The following is a 22,482-nucleotide window of genomic DNA, read 5'->3' as shown; positions in this document are numbered from 1 at the left end:
CCATTATCCCTCCTCCACCAAACTTTATGGTTGGTACTTTGCACTCCGGTAGGTAAGGTTCTCCTGGCATCCACTTAACCCAGACATCGCTCAGGGGCTCTAATAAAGGGAGAGAGAAATTGATTAGCATGAGGGGTCCATTTTTGGAGAGATATTAGTGAGTTAATAGTGCAACAACTGTGTGGCGTGCACCCGCCCCCTGCCTTTGTGAAAGCCTACTGGAAGGCGGGGCCTGAACATCGAGCGTCTTCGAACCCTGGCGAGCACGGCGGGGAGAGAGCCACGAGTGGGTGTGGGATGGAGCGCAAAGCCTGAGCTCCACTGAGACTTTCGAGTGACAGCGGGAGGAGGACGACGACTGTGCTGTCCACGAGAGACATGAGAGCAAGGAGCCCTGTGCTCTGGGTCAAGTTGCGAGCTGGGGGCAGTGACGAGGAGACAGAGCAGCGAGCTCTCGATCGTTCTCGGAACAGAGAGAGAGAGAGGGTCAAGCAGCAGCTACAAGAGACTGACTAGAGAGCTGAAAAGCTTGAGTAAGAGACTGAAAAGTCTAGCTAGTTGAAAGCCACTGAGAAGTGCCCGGCGTAGCGTAGTGTTGGTTTTTGGTTTATTTGCTGATATTAGTAAACAGATACATTTGGAGTCCCAAACAGAGGTCGGGAGATGATTCCAAATTCTAGGAAGCTGTTATTTTTTGAGCGGAGCGTTTGTGTGGGTTTGTATGACGGAATTCATTCACTAAGATACTGCGGGGCCAGTTAATGATTTATACGTCAAGACAAGGATCTTATACTCTCCACCAAGTTTAAGAGGTATCCAGTGTAATGATGACAGAACTAGGGATATATGGTTCGTTTCTCCAGAGAACACGTTTCCACTGCTGAGTCCAGTGGCGGTGCTTTACACCTCTCCATTAGACACTTGGCATTGCACATAGCGAGGTTAGGCTTGTGTGAAACTGCTCAGCCATGCAAACCCATTTTATGAAGTTTCTGGCACACAGTTATCATGCTGGTGGTGCTTCCAGAGACAGTTTAGAAGTGTGTAGCGAGTGATGAAACTGAGGATAGATGATTTTGACTGAACTGCTGATGCTCCTACATGCTTCAGTTTCACAGCGCTTACCGTTGGAGCAGACTCCTACGATGGTGTCATGTTTAAAGGCACTGAGCTCTTCAGTGCCACCCATTCTACTGTCAGTGTTTGTCTATGAAGATTTCATAACTGTGCTTCATTTTATACACCTGTTTACAGTAGGTGTGGCTGAAACACCTGAACTGAATAATTATGATGAATGTCCAAATACTTTTGGCCATAGTGCTCCTGCCACACTGCCAAAATATAACCTATATCTAGGAAACACTGTGTTTATAATTTATAAGTATTTAGCAGACTGTTTGGAAATCAGAAACCCCACCGAATGAGAGAGAGCAGCCTCCAAACTGTCAAGTGCACATTTCCCTTCCTCCAGTGGCCCCCCTGCCGGAGCTGTTCAGCTCCGCTGTGCAGCTGAGTGATGGAGCAGGGAGAGTTTATTTAGAAGTGAGAATTGTTTTAAAATCTGCTGCAGGGTGAGCAGAATTAGAACAAGATCAGGAGGAGCTGAAAGGCTTTGCTGAGCTCGTTCGGCCTCCCACTCATTTCATGCCAGGGTTTCTGTGTCCTGTTACTGCAGGAGATGCTGTGAGAGATCCTGTCTGATGCTGCAGGGCTGATTGATTATTGCGGTTCTGGCAGCTGAAACTTTTTGTGTGAAACCATTTAAAGGGCCCATATATTTTAAAAGCAAATGTTCCTATGTTTTTATTTCTTTCTTCCGTCCTCGTCGTTCCGTGTGCAGTGGAGTTAAGCCCCGCACGTTCATTCAGTCTACAGCAGTTTGACCCCACCCTTTTCAGCCTACAGGAGCCTATATGAAGCAGTCCTTAAAATATTATTGTCACTTATACATGGCGTCCAGTGTTGTGGACACTTATTCGCAGAATGGCTCTGGAAGTAACACATTTAAGTAGACTGAAGTCTATGAACTTGCTGCTGAGACGGGGAGAGGGGTGGAAACGGGCGCTGGAGATGAGCAGCACAAAGTGACGGAGGGATGTGAGCGTGCCTGCCAGGAACCCCTTTTATAAATAGCTCTTCCTACAGAGCAGCTCTGTGGGTTGTTAGCGTCTCGTGGCGCTTACCTTCTGCATCTCCCACTGTGTCCTGCACACATCAGAGTTTGATGTTTGGCCTTCTGCTGCAGGCTGTTTACAGCAGGATACACAAAAGAGCAGTTCAGTGATCACATTTCTACAGTTTCCCCCTCTTACCGTAAATGTAGCTGATCAGCCAAGACCAGCAAGATCTGTGTGAACAGCATGAACCCTTGAAAGTGGCTTCACTGTTTGGTAATGATTCTAAAACACAGACTGAACCCGCAGTACAAATGTCTGCAATACAAACTGTGATACAAAAAGATGGAACCACAATCCATCCCCCCATCCCTCCCCAACCAGCTGCTACCTGTTTTTCCCCATTTTCTTCTTACCAAAACCCATGGCTTTGGAGAAACCTACTATTTAGCAAGCAACAGGTCACTGATCTCTTGTGTTAGAACTGCTTAATAATGATTACAGCCAAAATAATGACCATTAATAATGTCGAACCATCTGTAAACCCTTTACAGCAGCAGTCTTATTGTTCTGTAGATTTTTTTTTTTTTTTTTAATGGTTCCATGCAGTGCCAATAAGGGTTCTTCTATTATTACAAACTTGAATTCTTAACAATAGCAGAACCCTTTTTGGTGCTATATAGAACCCATTGCAAAAAGGTTCAACAACCATATTTATAAAAGAGTTGGGTTGCTCTGCAAAATGTCAGTAAAAACAAAATGCAGTGATGTGCAGCTCATTTAAACCCTATATTTCATTGAAAATAGTACAAAGGCAGCAGATCAAATGTTGGAACTGAGAAATTTTATATAGATTTTCAATTTGATGCCAACAACATGTTCCAAAAAAGTTGGGACGGGGGAACAAAAGGCTGGTAAAGCTGTGTAATGCCTTAAAATACACCAGGTGGAACATCTCACAACTTAAATAGTTTAATTGGCAACAGATCAGAAACATGATCAGCTATAAAAAGAACATCTCAGAGAGGCGGAGTCTTTCAGAAGTGAACATGAGGAGGGGTTCACCAGGATAATAATGTTAAAGAATAAAGAATAATGTTTCTCAACATAAAATAGAAAATAACTCGTGGATTTCATCATCTACGGTACATAATATCATTAATAGATTTAGAGAACCTAGAATCTCTGTTCAAAGCTGCAACCCAGTAGTGGCTGGCCAGCACTGCATTAAAAACAGACATGATTCTGTAGTGGAAATCAGTCTGTGAAAACAGTTCATCACTGCATCCACAAATGCTGTTAAAACTCTAAAACACAAAGAAGAAACCAAATATAAACAGGATCCAGAAATGCTGCCACCTTCTCTGGGCCTGAGCTCATTTAAAATGGACTGAGGGGGAGTGTAAAAGTGTCCTGTGGTCTGACTCATCTAAATTATGGATACTACATCCTCTGGGCTAAAGAGGTGAGGGGCCATCCGGCTTGTTATCGGAGCACAATTCAAAAGCCATCATCATGTTTTTTTCCAGGGGAGACATTCGAAAGCGTGCAGTGACAACATACAATTCCATACACGTGTTAATTTCCTATTATACGTCTTGTGATCTATACCTCTCCGTCTTTTTTTCTTTAAGAAATATTTTTTTGCCCTCCACTTTTTGACATTCTATAAAAGAAAACAAATGACTATATGCATTAAAACCCAAGGGGTAAGAAATAAATAAAAGGGGAGGACTCTCATTGTATCTCTACAAACTGTGGTCTTACAGACTTCATGTAGTTGACCCATTTTTACCTTAATTTTACAAATTTTGTCATCTTCAGTCTAATGGAAAAACGAATTCTTTCCGTTAGAAATATTTCATTGACCAGGTTTATATACAACTTTTTAGTTCCCAAAAGCGAGTATCAATATGAAGAACCATTTTACCATGCAGAGGGTTTTTAGGTGTTCATGGTTCGGTATAGAACCATTTTCTTGAAGAATCCTTTGGCAAGTCCTTGAAAAACCATTTTTGTTTAAGAGGGTAGTTGGTTATTAGCTTGGTGCTAACTCCACACACTTGCCACAAACCTTCACCTCCGGTTCTGTTCATCAGTGCGCCAGTGTTTGAGTCTGAAGCTCCAGTTGTGATGTAAAGATGTAACTGAGGACACAAAGATGACATTCTGTCCTATGTTTTTACTATAAAAGCAGAAATGGGCTTTGTGAAAACGACAAAAATCAATTAATGTTACTTCAGTGCATCAAAGGAAGACCTGAATGGACGTTTTTCATGACCTCCATGGCAGAGTGCTTTACCTACGATGATTAGATTTAGGTTTTCAAGTTTGCAGTGGTGTTTTTACTCGTTTTTGCACACAGTGGTCCAATACTATTTATTTTTACCTCTACCCTTTGTTTTTGTGTGTCATCTTGCCCCTTTGGACTGAGTTACAGGGGTAGTGGTTGAAATCTTCCCTCTGAAATGGGACCCTCAAATAAAAAGAGCATCACTTCATTAACAGCTGCTAGCGCTGCTCTGTAGGCAACTCTGCCAGTTTGCAGTGCTGATTGCCAGACGGAGACGCATGATTCTCCACTCCAGAGAGCACATCTCCACGTCTCAAGCGTCCAGTGGCGGCGCTTAACGCCACTGCATTCGATTATTTAGTAGTGAGGAAATTTCACGACTGGACTTGTTGCACAGGTGGCGTCCGATCACGGTACCACGCTGGAATTCACTGAGCTCCTGAGAGCGACCCATTCTTTCACTAATGTCTGTAGAAGCAGTCTGCAGGCCTAGGGGCTTGGTTTTATACACCTGTGGCCATGGAAGTGATTGGAGTACCTGAATTCAATGATCTGGATGGGTGAGTGAATACTTCTGGAAATATAGTGTAGCTAGCTGCTCCGATATCTGCACTACTAGCGATTTTAATGCTTGTTATAAAGAAAATAATTGAAACAAGAGGATGATAATACAATGGTTGTTGTGATTTTTTTTTTTTTTTTTTTTTTTTTTTTTTTTTTTTTTTTTTTAAGGAAATTCTTACATTTGTGGGTTTCTTTGGTCTCTTGCTGAGCCGTCTTACTGTTTTTTCTTTTTTTCCTCATCAGTGAGTGTCTGCAAAACCTCTGTTTGGAGGGTCATGTAGCCCCAACACTTTGCCATACCCCTCTATCTCAACAAGAATCGGGACACGCCACACGCCACCCCTAGATGTGAATGTGCAAAATGGAGGGCTAAGGGCTAAGTGATGGGGTGAAATGGGACTGGGCCTTTGATTTCAGGTGTTGTCGTCTTCTTTCTTTCCTACCCAATGATTTATTTCTGCCTATGCTACTGGGTCAAACTGTTGACTTGTCAAAGATGATGGTTGTTTTGATGATGTTTGGGTTTGTTGAGTAAACTGTAAACCCATCAACATCACCACCATCATACACCACTGGAGAAGCTTTGTGCGAAAGACTCTGCTGAGTGCAGTTTCTACATATGAGCTCAAGTTGAAGTTCATATCAAGTGCAGTGCAAGTTTTAAAGCTTGACTGACTGTGGCTTTTAGTAGTCTGGTTCTGGGTGCAAGTTTGTGAGGATGAAACTATCAGCTTCTGTTGTTTCTGTGGACTCTCTGTAGCTGAGTTGGTGTGAAATGGAGAGCTGAGGTGCTTTAGTGCTGTGAGCCGAGCAGATCGAAGTGGGCGATGCTGCTTTGCTGAAGGGCTGGTTGGGAATGGAAATAGAGCCTTTAGTGTTGAGGATGTTTCGCTCACAAACAGAATGAAGCTGTGAAAGTCCACAGATCGCTCACAGAGACAGCTCTCCTGGCCCAAATACAAAGCCAGCTTCTCTTGCTCTCTTTTCCTGGGCAGGCGAGCATCAAACCTGCTCTGAATGGGACTTTTGACTGAGGAGGGTTCAAAGAGGAGACGACTCCAAAAAAAACCCCACAGTTACCTTTAAAGTGAAATTCCACCATTTTTCTGCGAAAGTTCTGCTGGTTAAGATGTCAAGTCATTCAGAGCGGTTTGGTGTGAAACGCTCAGTTCTAGATAAACTTACCATAGTCAGAACTGTTCACAGTGGTGGTGATGGGAACCAGATGTCCCCCTCTAAAAGCTCCCTCACAGAAGGTTCCTACATGACATGGTTATGAATACATGCTACTTGATGTCTGACACATTGTTTTTATGATAGTTGTATGATTTTATCATTCTTAAAATGTTTTGAAAAATGTGTTAAATGGATCCAGTTATTTTAATCCATTCCTGGTGGAGGGATACATGCAGTGTTGTGAGGCAAAATAGTCCCCAAAGAACTTTTCATATTTATCACCATTTCACCATCATCAACATTACATGTAAAACTCATCAGACTTTAAATATTTAATAAACATGTAATAACATCAAAAAGGAATTTTGACCAAATTTTCAAAATTCAAGTCAGAGTCGCACACAGTGGTGGTGATGGGAACCAGACGTCCACCTCTAAAAGCTCCTCACAGAAAGTTCCTACATGAAATGGTTATGAATTCACTGCCTGATGACTGAGACACTGTTTTAACATAGTTTAGAGAATCCTTTCATGGTGGAGGGATACATAACATGTAGGGTGCTGTGAGACACAAAAATATTTTTTTCAAGTTTTCCACAATTTTACCATCATCAACGCTACATACAAACACTCAGAAGACTCGTGTGGGTTCTCTGGTGGTTCTGGATGGTAAATGAAATGTCTATATTTGTGTTGTAGTCATGGCGACACCTGGTTCCTATCACCACCACTGTAAAGCCATCTGAACCATTTCACACCAAACCACTTTGAATGACCGTTACATCTCACACACTATATTATGGAGGATTTTGAAAAATTGGTGGTATTCTCCTTTTAAGAATTTCAGTATTTAACATTGATCAAACAGTAATGTCTGCCTCAGATGCTCTGCCCACACATACATGGACATCTGATATCTATAGCACATTAATCTGGACACAAGCATCATGATTTGTTTTTCATTTTCATTACAAAGCTAACTAGATTTAGTGCAGTGCGGTTTGAAAAACAGTGAATTGGTGGTGGTTGGTGGTGGTGGTTGGTGGTGGTTGGTGGTGGTCGGTGGTGGTGGTTGGTTGTTGTTGTTGTTGTTGTTGTTGTCGTCGTCGTCGTCGTCGTCGTTGTCGTCGTCGTCATGTGGTACTACAAGTTCTATTTTGTCTAACTTATTAAATCTTAGAAAAAAACTTGATGCATATCATGTATTTGAGAAAATATGATATTTTTGCTGTATCACCCACCCCTAATTTAAATAGTTATTTTCAGTGAATGTAGCTCCAGCACATCCAGTGCCAGTCTGCTCTGCATTAAGTCAGAGATCCATGTGGAAACCAAAGATCATGTTATTTATATTACAGCTGATTTCAAATTGCACTGTTTAACCTTCATGATTTTGATTTTAAAAATGATTTTTCAGCCCTGGTGATGAATGTGTGCTTATTTATTTATTTATTTGCACAATGTAACAAAAAAAAATAAAACTATCAAAGGCTATCACAACTAAGAGATCAGTCAATTATTTGGTTAGTGATTAAAAAATAACCATTACAATAATTTTTAAAAGATCATCTCAAACGAAGTACAAAATAAAAGTCACATTTTAAACAACATATTTCAATTATTAAATAAATGATAAAACTTTAAGAAGCCACTAAAATCGAACAAGCTTAGTGAGAGAGGAGGAGGTTCAAGGTTAAGAGTGTGAGCGAGATTTCCTGCAGTGTTTTTGACTGTGTGCCACTTTGTTCCCTGTGGGTGTGTTTTTGTTACAACCCTTTATTTAAAGGTTGCCCAGGTTGGACCTCAGTTGTTGACTAATTGAGTAGTTGTTTGTTGTTCCATTCATTTTTGGAAGTGTTTCTGAATGAATGACATTGATGGAATTATTGATTAGAAGTGATCAGTTTGATTGGTGTTATATTGAGACTGGTTTTTCTGAATAGATTTGAATTGAATTAATCAGCTACTTCCTTGTGAAAAAAGCTGGAGAAAAAGATTCAGAAGAACGGTATGGTAGACGTAAACAGTCTGCCGTCCTCCCCTGCAGTCTGCTACTCTCAGCCTACGTGCCACATGCAGCCTGTTCCATCAGAATGTGTTACAACTCTTGGCTGACAAGAACATACACATTTCCTCCACTCTGAGAACGTTTTTAAAGGAGTAGCTCAGCAAAAAATCTAATCTGCTCACACTTTACTCAAATGATCTGCCAAAGCATGTTTTTATACTGGAGCTACAATGCTGTGAGACCATAGACTCCATCATAAACTGCTAATTTTAACTCCCTTTTTTTAAATGAGTGTTTAATGTAGTATGTAAGCTGGTGAAGTCATAAAGGAATACAAAAAATATAATTTACCAAATTTTCCACTTGGCCCAACCCCTGGTTGGTATAGTGTTGTGGGTAGGGGTTGATGTGGTGTAGTTGGGGGGAGGTGGTTAGTGTAGTGTAGTGTAGTGTAGTGTAGTGGGAGGGAAGTGGTTGGTGTGGTGTAGTGGGAGGGAGGTGGTTGGTGTGGTGTAGTGGGAGGGAGGTGGTTGGTGTGGTGTAGTGGGGGGGAGGTGGTTGGTGTGGTGTAGTGGGGGGGAGGTGGTTGGTGTGGTGTAGTCAAGGGGGAGGTGGTTGGTGTGGTGTAGTCAAGGGGGAGGTGGTTGGTGTGGTGTAGTCAAGGGGGAGGTGGTTGGTGTGGTGTAGTCAAGGGGGAGGTGGTTGGTGTGGTGTAGTCCAGGGGGAGGTGGTTGGTACGGTATAGTGGGTGGGGGTTGGTGTAGTGTAGTGGGTAACGCCTACCTTCTCCACTCCGATAAGAGTCCTTGGGCAAGACTCCTAACACTGCCTTCACCCACTTGTGTAAAATGATCAAATTGTAAGTCGCTCTGGATAAGGGCATCTGCCAAATGCTGTAAATGTAAAAGTAGTCGATCAGCTGAGACATGTTTGGAGTCCAAAGTTTGCTTAGAACTAACTGTACTATGAAACTGAACAACGTGAACATTCCTGTCAAATACTAGAATTCAATAGTCACCCAAATATGTTCTGCGAAAAATACATCCACAAAACTTCTCTTAACTCTCTCAAACCGCTTCCAGGGCTTCATTAAGGCCGCTCAGGCCACAGTCAGTGTGGTTTAGGACATAACATGAACTCAAAAAGTGAACAGAATTGCTGGCAGACACTTTACAAACTGGGTCTGTAGTCACACAGTATCTGTAGTATCTGTTACAGTGAAAGTCATAATTCCGGAGGAATTTTGCTTTGTGAATTGCAATGCTAGTGTTGTCTGAAATGACCTGTGAAGTTTGTGTTTTTATAGCTCACTGTTGGAGGTGATATTTTAGCAGTATTGTGTTAAATTTCTCCATGAAATGCTTTTCTGAGCATGTTGTGTATATCACAGTACATAAACACAAACTGCAGGTTTTATTACAATTGGGCCGTAATTTGTCCTGTTTAATAGGCCCTTTTCGCTTTTCCACATGTTTTTTTTCTGCTGGAAGTTCTTGTTGCAGGGGATGATGTTTCTGCTAAAGCAACAGCAGTAGCAACAATGATGAGTTGAGTGTGTACAGCTCACTCAAGCGTTAGAGCTTAAAGCAAAAACAGCGACATCTCATTTACAATGGTTCGTCAGCTGACGATGAGCAGAGGAAAAATGGGTTTGTGCAGTTAATAAAGGAATAAACTTTGTCATATGGAGTAGAAAACTCCCCACTGATGAGTGGCGTTGCGCTGAATGCAGCTTGTGGGTTAAAGTTGCTGCTACAGCCGCTTTCAGTGCAACAGTTTTCTTCTTATCCCTCAGAAGTTGTCAGTATCTGAGAGGGCGAGTTTTAGCAGAGAGCAGATGTTCTTTTGGTGTTTGTGTGAAACATCTACAGTGGAGCTATGGACCATGATGACCCACCTTGCCCCCTGCTGGAATGCATGTGTTTAGCTTTTTGCTAAATAGATTAATTAGTTAGTTTATTGTTTCAACATCTCCAGACAGTATGGCTATTCTAGCATTTTGGTTATAATTATTTTCACTTCCATTGATTTATCACTCGTCAGCTGATGTTACTGTGCTTTGGAGTTTTCCACGAATCATTTATATCCTTTATTTAGTCTGGACACCCACACTGTTGTGTGTTTTGGTTTTCCAACAGTTCTGGACACAACTTCTGGGCAGGTATGACAAAGACAAAGTGACACCTTTCTGTGGTGAGTTCAAGTGGTATGAACAGCTGTATTTCTGAGGTTAGTAACTGTCTGTAAGGCAATAGCAGATCTTGTTTTAACCAGTGGTTATGCACTTCCGCTTCATACGAAATAGGCCTGTTGAATTTAATCCAGTTCTATATTAAAAAAGAAAAAGTTGGACTTCAAACGTTTTCTTGGCTGATCAACTACATCTGGCTTCAGTGGAAAAAATGGGTAAATTAAATTTATCATTAGACTATTCCTTTAAGACATGCTGCTTTGCATGCATTTATAAAAATTAAGGTGCAGAATAAACTTGTTTTGAATTCACTGCTTTTGTGATGTCACGAAAACCAGCACAGTTACATATATCGGCCTTTTCAGCCTGCTGTTTAGCCCCACCTACTCACACTAACATGAAACAAACACTGAAGTCACATTAAAGGGCAGCCAGAGGTCATTTACATGCATCAGTCTTAGAGGTGCAGTAACAAAACCAGCCTGTTTAGTTCTAAGCAATAGAGAGGAGGTGGGAAAATGACTTATGACTGTGTTTGGTGCATAAAATAAATCAAATGTACTCAAAGTAGGATATGGGCCCTTTAAATTATAATGGTGATTACACATTGGGTGAAAAGGGAATAAAGAGATTTTATTCATTAGATTCTATTACTTACTTGACAACTGCTATAAAGCTGCTACTGTAAAGTCAGTCATAGAAATTCATACTGTAAAGGCCCATATAAAAGATGTAAATCTGTGAAATTCATCTTTCAGGGATGTTTAGTTTGTTTAATCCTAAAGGGGTGAAGAGTAAAGACTGATGTTTCTACATAAAACCACACGTCACAAGCTGGGAAAATAAAAAACAAAAAAATTGCCCGTTCTAGGTTCTTTTTAAATAATTAATCCAAAACGAATTGCTCTGTATGAAATCAGTTCAGGTGCCATCCCTGACCACCGAGTCGTGAACAGGATCAGGGCACTGAAAATTCCTCCCCGCAGTGTTTCCTGTGTTGAGGGCGCTGAGCAGCAGTGTGCGGTTTCAGAGTGAAGGGATGGAGCAGCGCAGTGTAAATTACAGCCCTCACAGACTGTTGTCTGAGAGATGATGAACTGGTCTGTCGACCGAACAATAGGCCTGTGACGGCCCAGATATTGGATTTTGTTCCCTGATTTGACGACGCAGCTTCATGTTTCGGTTTGGAGTGAGTTGCTTAAGAGCACTGAACCTTTAAAGCAGCAAATCTGAGGAATATCAGATTTGCATGGCCCCCTTTACCCCACCCCCTTACCCCAAATGTAGACGATCAGCCGAGACATGTTAAGCGTCTGAAGTTCTTTCGTTTTAGCATTAGTTGCAAGGCTAATGTAGCTGACTAGTAATGCAAGCTTATGCTAAATAGCACCACTAAGCAGCACCAACTGCTGCCAACTGTGTCCTCATGCTCACATCAAACTGTGTGGAGGTGTGCAGTATGTCTGACAGACGTCATTACGTGGTTTCTGGCAAATGTTTATAACCATACAGAAATAAATCTGTTTCCCAATTTATACGTTTTCTAAATTATGTATCGGCATCAGCGGATATTAAAAATGTTACTGCTGTTGGAACAAAACCTTGCATCTCCAATTAAGTCGTTTTTCATTTTATGACCCAAATTAAAACTGCCTGTTGCCCTTTACATTGTGTGTAAATTTCATCATGAAAGGACAAACAGAAATGGCCAAAAATCACTTACAAAAAAGTCTGGTTCCATTGACTTACATTAAAAGTAAAGTAGGTTTTTTTCCTTCTCCTGTAAAGTTACCCTTTTTTGAGATAGTAGTAGGTTTTGTTCCGACAGCAGCGATATGGAAAATATTCAGTATCCGCATCATCCTGCTGTTCCCATATCGGTGCATTACTAGAGTTAAGGGTTTCATTTTATGCCAAACTATGGCTTTAATCTTTAAAGGAGGCCTCCAAAGAAAGGCTGCACCAAAATGAGAATTCCTGGCTGAAATCTAAATTGAAGGCACACATGAAAAAATCAAATTAGTGGGGTTTTTTTTTTTTTGCATTATTCTATTGCGACAGGGACTTTCTGCTTCCGTTGTTTTGCTGTTTTCTGTGCGTCTACCCAGATAGCCAGCATATATCGGTCCTCTGGCTTGATAAGGGTTAGCCCTGCTAACTGTACGCCACTTCTGGTCCACCCTTGGACCACTCACAGTTACTGTCCTGTAGACAGGCTCTCACTAGTTTTTAACCTCCCCAAACTGCTGCTACACACAGAGAGTGGTTTTATCTTAGAAAATAAACTAAAATAAAAGCCAAATTTTAACGGCTAAGAGGAAAAACGCTGGCTGGGCCTGATGGAAAGGGATTTATAGAAAACGTTACTGACGCTGAGCAAGTTAACAGTGAATAAGCTCATTTACAGAGTGTAACTAAAGGAAGGAAGGAAGGAAAAAGGAAATGGCACTGTGAGTGGAAAACGAGTGATGAGTGAAATTTTGTGTAGTGCGCTGCTTAAACAACGGGCGGCCCACTGGCCTCTGGCTGTTAGCTTTAGCCATTAGCATCTCCTACACAGAAATAAGTGTTTTAAGAAAGCAAGCATGCTGAACCTCTCTCTCTCTCTCTCTCTCTCTCTCTCTCTCTCTCTCTCTCTCTCTCTCTCTCTCTCTCTCTCTCTCTCTCTCTCTCTCTCTCTCTCTCTCTCTCTCTCTCTCTCTCTCTCTCTCTCTCTCTCTCTCTCTCTCTCTCTCTCTCTCTCTCCCGTCTCCTGCACACTCTCTCTCCTGTCCTCTCTCTCTCTCCCCCGTCTCCTGCACACTCTCTCTCCTGTCCTCTCTCTCTCCCCCGTCTCCTGCACACTCTCTCTCCTGTCCTCTCTCTCTCCCCTGCGCGCGCTCTTTCTTTCTTTAATTGACTTAAAGTGACCCTTATTAGTCCCACAACAGGTAAATTTCACCTCCACATTTAACTCATCCATGCAGTGAAACGCCACATACACACTAATGAACACACACTAGGCGGCAGTGAGCACACTTGCCCGGAGTGGTGGGCAGCCCAATCCACAGCGCTCGGGGAGCAGTTGGGTATTAAGGACTCCTCAGTCATGTACTGTTGCCGCTGTGGATTGAACCAGCAACCTTCCAGTCAAAGGGCTGGTTCCCTAACCTCCAGCCCACGACTGCCCCCAAAGCCTCTCAAGACCATGTCATGTTTTCAGGTGCTGTTAAACCTGCAGTGGAGACGTTGTTGGGCGTCTTGAAACGCGACATAAACCGAGATGATAAATCTTCCTCATAGAAACAGTGACAGTCTTATAGTTCTTTGCTGTTCAGCTGCTCAGAGTGTTTAAACAGCCTAACTGGCGAAGGAGAGCAAAGAAAACAAATCGCTGTTTCTCATTTTCATTACAGTTGTAAATCGTTTGTGAGGTGTTATTGTGACGCGCTGTTGTCGTCCTGTCTTTTGCTATTTTGGCCATTGCTTTTAGTCTTTCTTCTGCGCAGCTTTTGGCCATTTTTGGCCATAGTGTTTCAGTAACCTGAACTCTGGTGCAGCTGTAGTGGTGCATTTAGTGATTGTGGGGTTCTGGGCTTTCGAATGATGACGTCCAAACTGCAATAATTGTCTTGAAATGAAAGAATCGAATCAGAATGTCTGATATTTCTCAATTTGATACAGTGCTTAGAATATTCTAAGATTACTAAATTACCTCTAGACATTTCCTTGTTTTCAGTCATTTGGGAGTGGTGTTATCTCACTATGGTGGCAGATCATTTCGCTTGCTTTGATGAACAAAACATGACCGAGCTCCCAACCCGCTACCTTGGAAAACTAACGTCACAGACCAGTGTTTGTTCTAGCATCTTACTTGCCTGCCTTCTTACCCCGCTTATCTGACTGTTACCCCACTTACCTGCCTTATTACCCCATTTATCTGTTACCCCACTTATCTGCCTTATTACCCCACTTACCTGCCTTCTTACCCCCACTTACCTGCCTTATTACCCCATTTATCTGTTACCCTTCTTACCTACCTTATTACCCCACTTATCTGCCTTATTACCCCATTTATCTGGTACCCTTCTTACCTACCTTCTTGCCCCACTTATCTGACTGTTACACTACTTACCTGACTTCTTACCCTACTTATCTGACTGTAACCCTACTTACTTGCCTTATTACCCCACTTATCTGACTGTTACCCCACTTACCTGCCTTCTTACCTCACGTATCTGACTGTTACCCCTCTTACACCCCTTGTCTGTGTGGGTGGGTGTGTGCGTGTGATGGTAGGAATGCATGTTGTATTTTATTTTATTTTATTTTATTTACTACATGTAATTTTTTGTCTGGTACTGCGAGTTCCTTGTATGTCTAAGCAAACCAGGCCAATAAAGCCTGATTCTGATTCTGAATAATCAATATCTGTCCCCACAGTGATAATTTTAGAGTTATATAGAAATTAAGTAATGAGATTTTTTTATATATTACTACTGTTAAAAAGTAACATAATCCCATTACAGTTTGAGCAGCATAAGAATCTTATGGGTTCTTCTGTTGAGTAATCAGCCCAACACTAGTGTTATGTTCAGTTTGCGCAGCGCTCTGTTCTGACTGACCACTGCTAGCTTTAGCCGTTAGCATCTTTACCCAGAAATACACATCCTTTTTAAGAAAGCTGACACGCAGAACTGCATTCATTCGTCTTTTCAGCTGCCTGTCCTCCTGAGTTGCTGGAGCCTATCCCAGCGGTCAAGGGGGTGAGGCAGGACCCACTCTGGATAGAATGCTGTTCCACCACTTGATCACAGGACACACAGACAGATGTATTCTCACCTAGGGAAAATTTAGCATCTCCTGTTAGCCCGACTACATCTTTAAGGAAGATGGGAAGAAACCCACTCGGACACGGGGAGAACATGGGAGGGGAGACCCTGGTTACCCGACCAGGGAATCGAACCCAGGCCCTTCTTTGCTGTGAGGCAGCAGCAGCAGCTACTGTGCCGCCCTCATGCTGCAGCTTTCTGACCAGAATAAAAAGTATTGTGTTTGTACACACTGCTGTCTTTCCTCCACTGAGTCAGTGCTGGTCTTCTGCTATTTTTGCTTAAATGTGTTGGCGTGGACACAAAGGACTATGGGAAATTTAAGGCAGTGAAGGACACATCTACATTGCCTTCAAAACCGGTTGAATGGAGGAACCTCAGAAGGCGTTTTATGAAAGCGGTTTTGAGAGGCAGCTGATTCTCATTACCACACAGTGACTTTAGTTACCTGTTTCAGTAAAAGTCCACTCACTTTTTCTAGTGAATGATTTATGCTGCATAAAAATCCTTTTATCTGCATCGTCTTAGAAAAGTGTCCTCCAGGAACACTGGGCCTTGTTCTCCAACATCTTCCCAAGTTTGTTCTTGAATGTGTTTTTTTTTTTTTTTTTTTTTTTTTAATTTATTTAAATTTTACATTTTTTACCCGATTTTCTCCCCAATTTAGTCATTTCTAATTCCACCCGCTAGTTAGGACTCCCCAGTCACCCCAGTCACACGATGCCATCAACGTTATGAGGGTGAAAGCAGCACAGGCTTCCTCTGAGACCTGTGAAACCAGCCACCGCTTCTTTTAGAACTGCCGCTCATGTAACGTCACGGGACAGCCGAACGCGCTTGGAGGAAAGCACCAACCGCCAGATCTGTTACGTCACCTAACGGACGCCTGCACTGACTAGTATCGCCTTGAGTGATGGGAGGAGAAGGGGGTCATCCTACCCACCCAGAGAGAGCGACGCCCATTGTGCTCTGTTGGACTCCCGGCTACGGACGGTTGCAACATCACCAGGGATCGACCTCTTAGCCAGCGCTTAGACGGTTGTGCCACTCGGGAGCCCACGTCATGTTCTTAAAGCACAGAACTGTTCTCACCTCTGTGCTCTTGAGTGTGTGTAGATTCTGTTCTTTTCTAAGAACAAACCCCACATAAGGAAACACTGGTGAACGTCATTCTTTATAAAAACTGCATAAGTGGGTTTTAAGAAGAAACTTCTGTGACTGTCAGAGTTAATGAAGACCACTCTGTTGCAGCGTTTTCTGTATTTTCAGTGCAGTTGTGGCGTCATCATTTTGAAGAACGTGTTTTCTGAGTTTGCAGAGCTTCTACGAATCTGCAGTGCACTTTATTTAGCAGAGCGTTTGTGAAATGCAGTGCGCATATTGTCGTTTTGGTGAAAGGGTTTTCTGTGCTTGTAGCTCACACTGCAGAAAATGGTAATATAATGGTAAGGAAAATGATCTTAAATATAGTCAAGAAATCGAATATTTTTCATGTTGAGCTTATTGTAAGCTTAATTTAAGATTATTTGACTTAAATATTTATATATATATATATATATATTTACTTCATTTTACTTGATCAATTTACTTAAAAGATCTCATTATGTTGGCAGATCTTTTTGCTTGTTTTGAGAAATGTGCTTGAAACCAGCTGAATTATCTTAACTTAATTTTACTTATAAAAAGATAATCTAACTTATTTCCTCATTTTATTAAGTGCACAACCATCTCGACATGGGAAATGTTAGCTATATTGACTATATTGAGGATCATTTTACTTGTCAAGGTGCTGTTTTAGCAGCTTTGCAGCATTTGGTCTTGTTGGCCGCTGGACATCTCCCTCTCAGTGTTGGGGGTTTTCAGTCAAAGCTGTCTGTGAGCTCCTGAATGGCTTCAGTTGTGAACGTGGGGATGTGTTTTGGTGGGGGTTGGTAGTTTTCAGACAGCTGGTTTGCGTTAGCATGCAGGGGGGCACAATGCCGGTTGAGTCATATGGGTCGAAGGTCGAGCTGGGCTCTGATGTTACAAATGCAGTCCGGAGCCTCCTGAGACGAGTGACCGCGGCCGGCTGTGCCGAGCCTGTGAGTCAGCCAAACTCGCGGCTAGCAGCAGCTGTTAGGCACCAGCCAGCGTACACTCATTGTAGAGCGGAAGCCCCCAGCTCAGCACTCCGGTACATGCAGCACGCAGTCCCTTACAGGACTGGAGGCATCACTGCACTGTTACTGCAGGTTTCATTTATCCATCCATCCATCCATCCATTTTCCAAGCCGCTTCTCCGTCAGGGTCGCGGGGGGGTGCTGGAGCCTATCCCAGCAGTCTTCGGGCGAGAGGCACGATACACCTTGGACAGGTCGCCAGTCCATCACAGGTTTCATTTACAGAGCATTTATTTGTATTTAATTATGTAGTCATATTCCCCCCGAAAAACACAAAAACATGGCATTAAATTTCTAATATAACAAATCTATACTTGCACATATTGACACTGTAAAGTTGTTCAATCTTCCATCCATATCTTGTATAATCTGGGATGTACATGGATCAGGCAAATCATTATGACCACCTCCTTGTTTCTACACTCATTGTCCATTTGATCAGCTCCACTTACTGTATAGCTGCACTTTGTAGTTCTACAGTTACAGACTGTAGTCCATCTGTTTCTCTGATACTTTGTTACCCCCTTTTACCCTGTTCATCAGTGGTCAGGACCCCCATGGACCCTCACAGAGCAGGTACTATTTGGGTGGTGGGTCATTCTCAGCACTGCAGTAACACTGATATAGTTGCGTGTTACTGTGTGTTGCGCTGGTGCGAGTGGGTCAGACACAGCAGTGCTGCTGGAGATGTGATTTTGATTGGATTTTACATGATTTTCTCAACGCAGCTTGAAATACCTGTATTTTTCTAGCTAAGCGTATTATTTCAGTTTTATTGCTATTGGTTATTATTTTTGTTGCATTTTAGGTTCCGTTTACATTTGTCTTTTTGTTTCGGTTTGCAAAAATGTTTGGTTTTCCATTAATACTTTTAAACTATTAATTAATAGGTTTAACTCTGCATTGTCCCTAGGATTGTTACACAGCCCAGATAAAAGGTAATATTCCACATTTCTGCTCTTTTAAATGCTTCTTTTGCTGTCTTTTAGGCATCAGCCCAACGACCACCGACCTGCAGCAGCTGGAGGAGAAAGGCAGCACGGACAGCATCGCAGAGCCCGTTAAAAACTGAAACACACACAGGTGAGAGTGACCGAGAATTCATTTAAAGTGTTTTCTCTCTTCAGCTCACCTGTTCCAAATTCTACAGTTCTTTATTAGACTGAATGAATAACCGGCTCTAAATGTAGGTATTGTGATATAAACTGAGTCTGTTCTACAGTTTCTCATTAGGCTGAATGAATAACCGACTCTAAATGTAGGTATTGTGATATAAACTGAGTCTGTTCTACAGTTTCTCATTAGACTGAATGAATAACCGACTCTAAATGTAGGTATTGTGATATAAACTGAGTCTGTTCTACAGTTTCTCTTTAGGCTGAATGAATAACCGGCTCTAAATGTAGGTATTGTGATATAAACCGAGTCTGTTCTACAGTTTCTCATTAGGCTGAATGAATAACCGACTCTAAATGTAGGTATTGTGATATAAACTGAGTCTGTTCTACAGTTTCTCATTAGGCTGAATGAATAACCGACTCTAAATGTAGGTATTGTGATATAAACTGAGTCTGTTCTACAGTTTCTCATTAGACTGAATGATTAACCGGCTCTAAATGTAGGTATTGTGATATAAACTGAGTCTGTTCTACAGTTTCTCTTTAGGCTGAATGAATAACCGACTCTAAATGTAGGTATTGTGATATAAACTGAGTCTGTTCTACAGTTTCTCTTTAGGCTGAATGAATAACTGACTCTAAATGTAGGTATTGTGATATAAACTGAGTCTGTTCTACAGTTTCTCATTAGGCTGAATGAATAACCGACTCTAAATGTAGGTATTGTGATATAAACTGAGTCTGTTCTACAGTTTCTCATTAGGCTGAATGAATAACCGACTCTAAATGTAGGTATTGTGATATAAACTGAGTCTGTTCTACAGTTTCTCATTAGGCTGAATGAATAACCGACTCTAAATGTAGGTATTGTGATATAAACTGAGTCTGTTCTACAGTTTCTTATTGGGCTGAATGAATAACCGACTCTAAATGTAGGTATTGTGATATAAACTGAGTCTGTTCTACAGTTTCTCATTAGGCTGAATGAATAACCGACTCTAAATGTAGGTATTGTGATATAAACTGAGTCTGAGCAGCTATGTTTGGGGGCAGAGCCTGTATATGTCAGTTGTTCGAGTTAAATCGGGCTTGTTACATTTGGGAAAATGCAAAAAATGTGCAGAATTTAATTTGACAAAGCTGTAAACGCGACAGAGGAAGGTGCTCTACAAGCAAGTCCCAGTTGTTTGATGTAGGATGTGTGAATGCATGCAGTGTTGCTTTCTATCCAATAAAAAAGGTTCAAAAGGCTGGGGTTACCTGAGGGAAGGAGCTCAGACAGCTTCCCGTGTCATTTCCTGCTCAGCTTAAGGGCTGCAGAGGCTGGAACTTCCCCTTTGATCAGGCCCAACATGCGCACAGCTCCTCAAACAGTGAGATAAAACACTCCCTAAACAGTCTTTTGGGGCGACCAGCCTGTTTAACGTCTCCAATAATCGTCTAATGAAGGGGTTAGTAAGACTGGGTCAAGAAATCCCACAAGCACCCAAGCTGAAAATCAAAAGACTCTAATTTTATCATTATGATACTACTAAGTAGATGCAGAGGGGAGAGAATAGGATCACAATACAAACAACTGACTCTGCCTGTATGGGCGTGAGCCTGAATGAGTCGGGCTGGGCCAGGAATCTTATTAGGGCTGTGCAGTTCATCGTATTTAAGAATCTGAGACGTGAATTTTATTACAGTATATGCTTCCCAGTTAGTCAGTCTCTATTGTAATTATTATTATTACATTTACTAATGCTAAATTTTAAATCTTAATTGGATTTTGAACCTTGAAGAAAACAAAAGATATCTAAGAAATCTAAACCACTGCAGAGGAATTTGTTTTATTTATTTATCTACTGTCACATTCTGCTGCTTAGAGACATTTTTGTCAAACTGTTTCTTTACTCGATTTTTAATTTTTAATTTTTTTTTTTGTTGCTTTGTCTTTATGCTCTGATGTGAGTGAATGGCTAGACTTCTTCTATCCTGCCTTCAGAATAACAGATATACAGCGCCATCTAGTGTACTGAAGCAGAGTTCAAGCCGGATTCTCGATTGAGGAGCAGAACAGCGCCGCTGGCTGGTCGAAAATAACTCCACAGTTTGCTTTTGGTGCTTATCACTTAAAATAGCACTGCAGTAACACTGACGTAGTGGTGGTGTGTTAGTGTGTGTTGTGGTGGTACGAGTGGATCAGACACAGCAGTGCTGCTGGAGTTTTTAAACACTGTGTCCACTCACTGTCCACTCTATTAGACACGCCTACCTTGTCGGTCAACTTTGTAGATGTAAAGTCAGAGATGATAGCTCATCTACTGCTACACAGTTTGTTTGTTATCCTCTAGTCCTTCATCAGTGGTCACAGGACGCTGTTGGTACAGTGAGCATAGAAACAAGGAGGTGGTCGTAATGTCATGCCTGTCTGTCTGCCCCTGCAATGGACTGGTGACCTGTCCAGGGTGTTTCCTGCCTTACACCCAATATCTGCTGGGATAGGCTCCAGTTCACTCTGCGACCCAGAAGAATAAGCATTATAGAGTGTGTGTGTGTGTGTGTGTGTGTGTGTGTGTGTGTGTGTTGCTCTTGCCTCTGAACTATAAGATTGTTAAGGAGCAGAAGGTCACACTTTATTTGGATGGTCTCCCTATAGATGCTCTATAGATACTTAAATCATCAACAAACTTTCTGGTGATTATCAACAACATTTGGGTTAGTAGATGAAGTGTTTTGGGTTTAGGGTTAGATTTAACAAAATCTCACGCTAAACTTTAAGTTCACTTGCATTTAATGGATATTAAGTTGAATGTTACTTAAGAATGTACTGAGCATTTACAAAGCATCTATAATGAACCATCCTAATAAAGTGTTACCGAGCGGAAATATGACTCTTGCTACATGCGAGCTACACTGCCATGTCCTGAACTGACCTCACCAACATACCCATCCTGTGTGCTAGTTTAGTGGCTTTGGCAGTTTGAGGCTGCAGTTGGAGAAGCTGGTGTTGGTACTTTAACAATGTTGAAGTTTAAAAGTAGACTTACTTTCATGTGATGTCATTTCCGTGCTCAGGAATGTCAGCTTGTTAGCCTGTATGATGCAACATTCATATTTCAGCCTCTTAGTGACCCTATAATTCAGAGGATCCAGTGACAATTGGGAGGAAAATGTATGTGGATCAGCTTTGGATTATTTTGGTTAACCACAGGATGCAACAACAACAATTTTCCACAACACCATTCATTTTCCCCTGGAGATCCTTATAAGGGTGTGATGCATTACTTCTGGGGTCTGTTGTGGTGCAAAAACCACAAGTTGCATCGTGAAATGTATGTATTTCTGTAGCTCGTTTTCTGTAGCTCATGCTTTTGGTGAATTCTGTGCATTTTCTTTGGTTGGTGTGGAAGATGGAAAAATACAGCTGCGCAAACAAGTAGATGAGCGAGATTTGAGTGATGAAGCTCTGCTCACTCTGAAACTGGGTCACGGCGTGCTCTCTAGGAACATCAGCCTGAATTACAGAGACTCTCTACACAGATTAACACTGCCTGCAGTGATTAATTCATCACTTTAGCTCGATGTAACTGATTACGACAGCACCCTCGACAATACAGCACAAGATACGTGACTTTCACAAAAGGCCTGAAACAAAACAAAGCAGACGGAGAAATGTCGCAGATCCACCTCACGGCCACTTGGCTATAAATAAATTGCTTTTAAAAAAAGATTTATTGTTGTATAACAATCTGGAATCATATCTGTAATCAGGAGGCTGCTACTGTGTAACATGGCTGAAGTGTATAATAAACAGGAATGTTTAAGGGATTTAACCATATTTCAAAAAAGAACAGACTAGAACTCCAGGCTTTATTGCTGAAGCTAGCTAAATGTGCTAATGTGGGCTAAGTGTCTGGCGTTAAAAAAGCAGCAGTTGAGATCACTGCCTACTGGTCGATGTCATAGATGTTGTTAGCTTTGCTGCTAACAGCTTGAAGTGGTATGACTTTCGCTGAACCCACAGGGAGGCTTTACAGGAATGCTTCAGCCAAAGTGCTAACAT

At 41.8% G+C, this 22,482-nt stretch overlaps 1 protein-coding gene across 2 annotated transcripts in view; it reads left to right on the top strand.

Annotated features, from left to right (window-relative positions):
* The window catches only part of fam110b (family with sequence similarity 110 member B), a 78,854-nt gene that overhangs the window by 41,536 nt on the left and 14,836 nt on the right, over positions 1 to 22,482 (top strand). For both annotated transcript variants that reach the window (XM_017706337.2, XM_017706338.2), the window contains one exon: positions 18,306 to 18,399. The gene's annotated coding sequence lies outside the window, so the exon portion shown is untranslated. The remainder of the gene's footprint in view (positions 1 to 18,305; positions 18,400 to 22,482) is intronic.

The sequence above is a fragment of the Pygocentrus nattereri genome, chromosome 17 (genome assembly GCF_015220715.1).
Source record: "Pygocentrus nattereri isolate fPygNat1 chromosome 17, fPygNat1.pri, whole genome shotgun sequence".
Classification (NCBI taxonomy): Eukaryota; Metazoa; Chordata; class Actinopteri; order Characiformes; family Serrasalmidae; genus Pygocentrus; species Pygocentrus nattereri.
The sequence above is the reverse complement of the archived record's forward strand: the minus strand, read 5'-3'. Positions and strand labels throughout refer to the sequence as shown.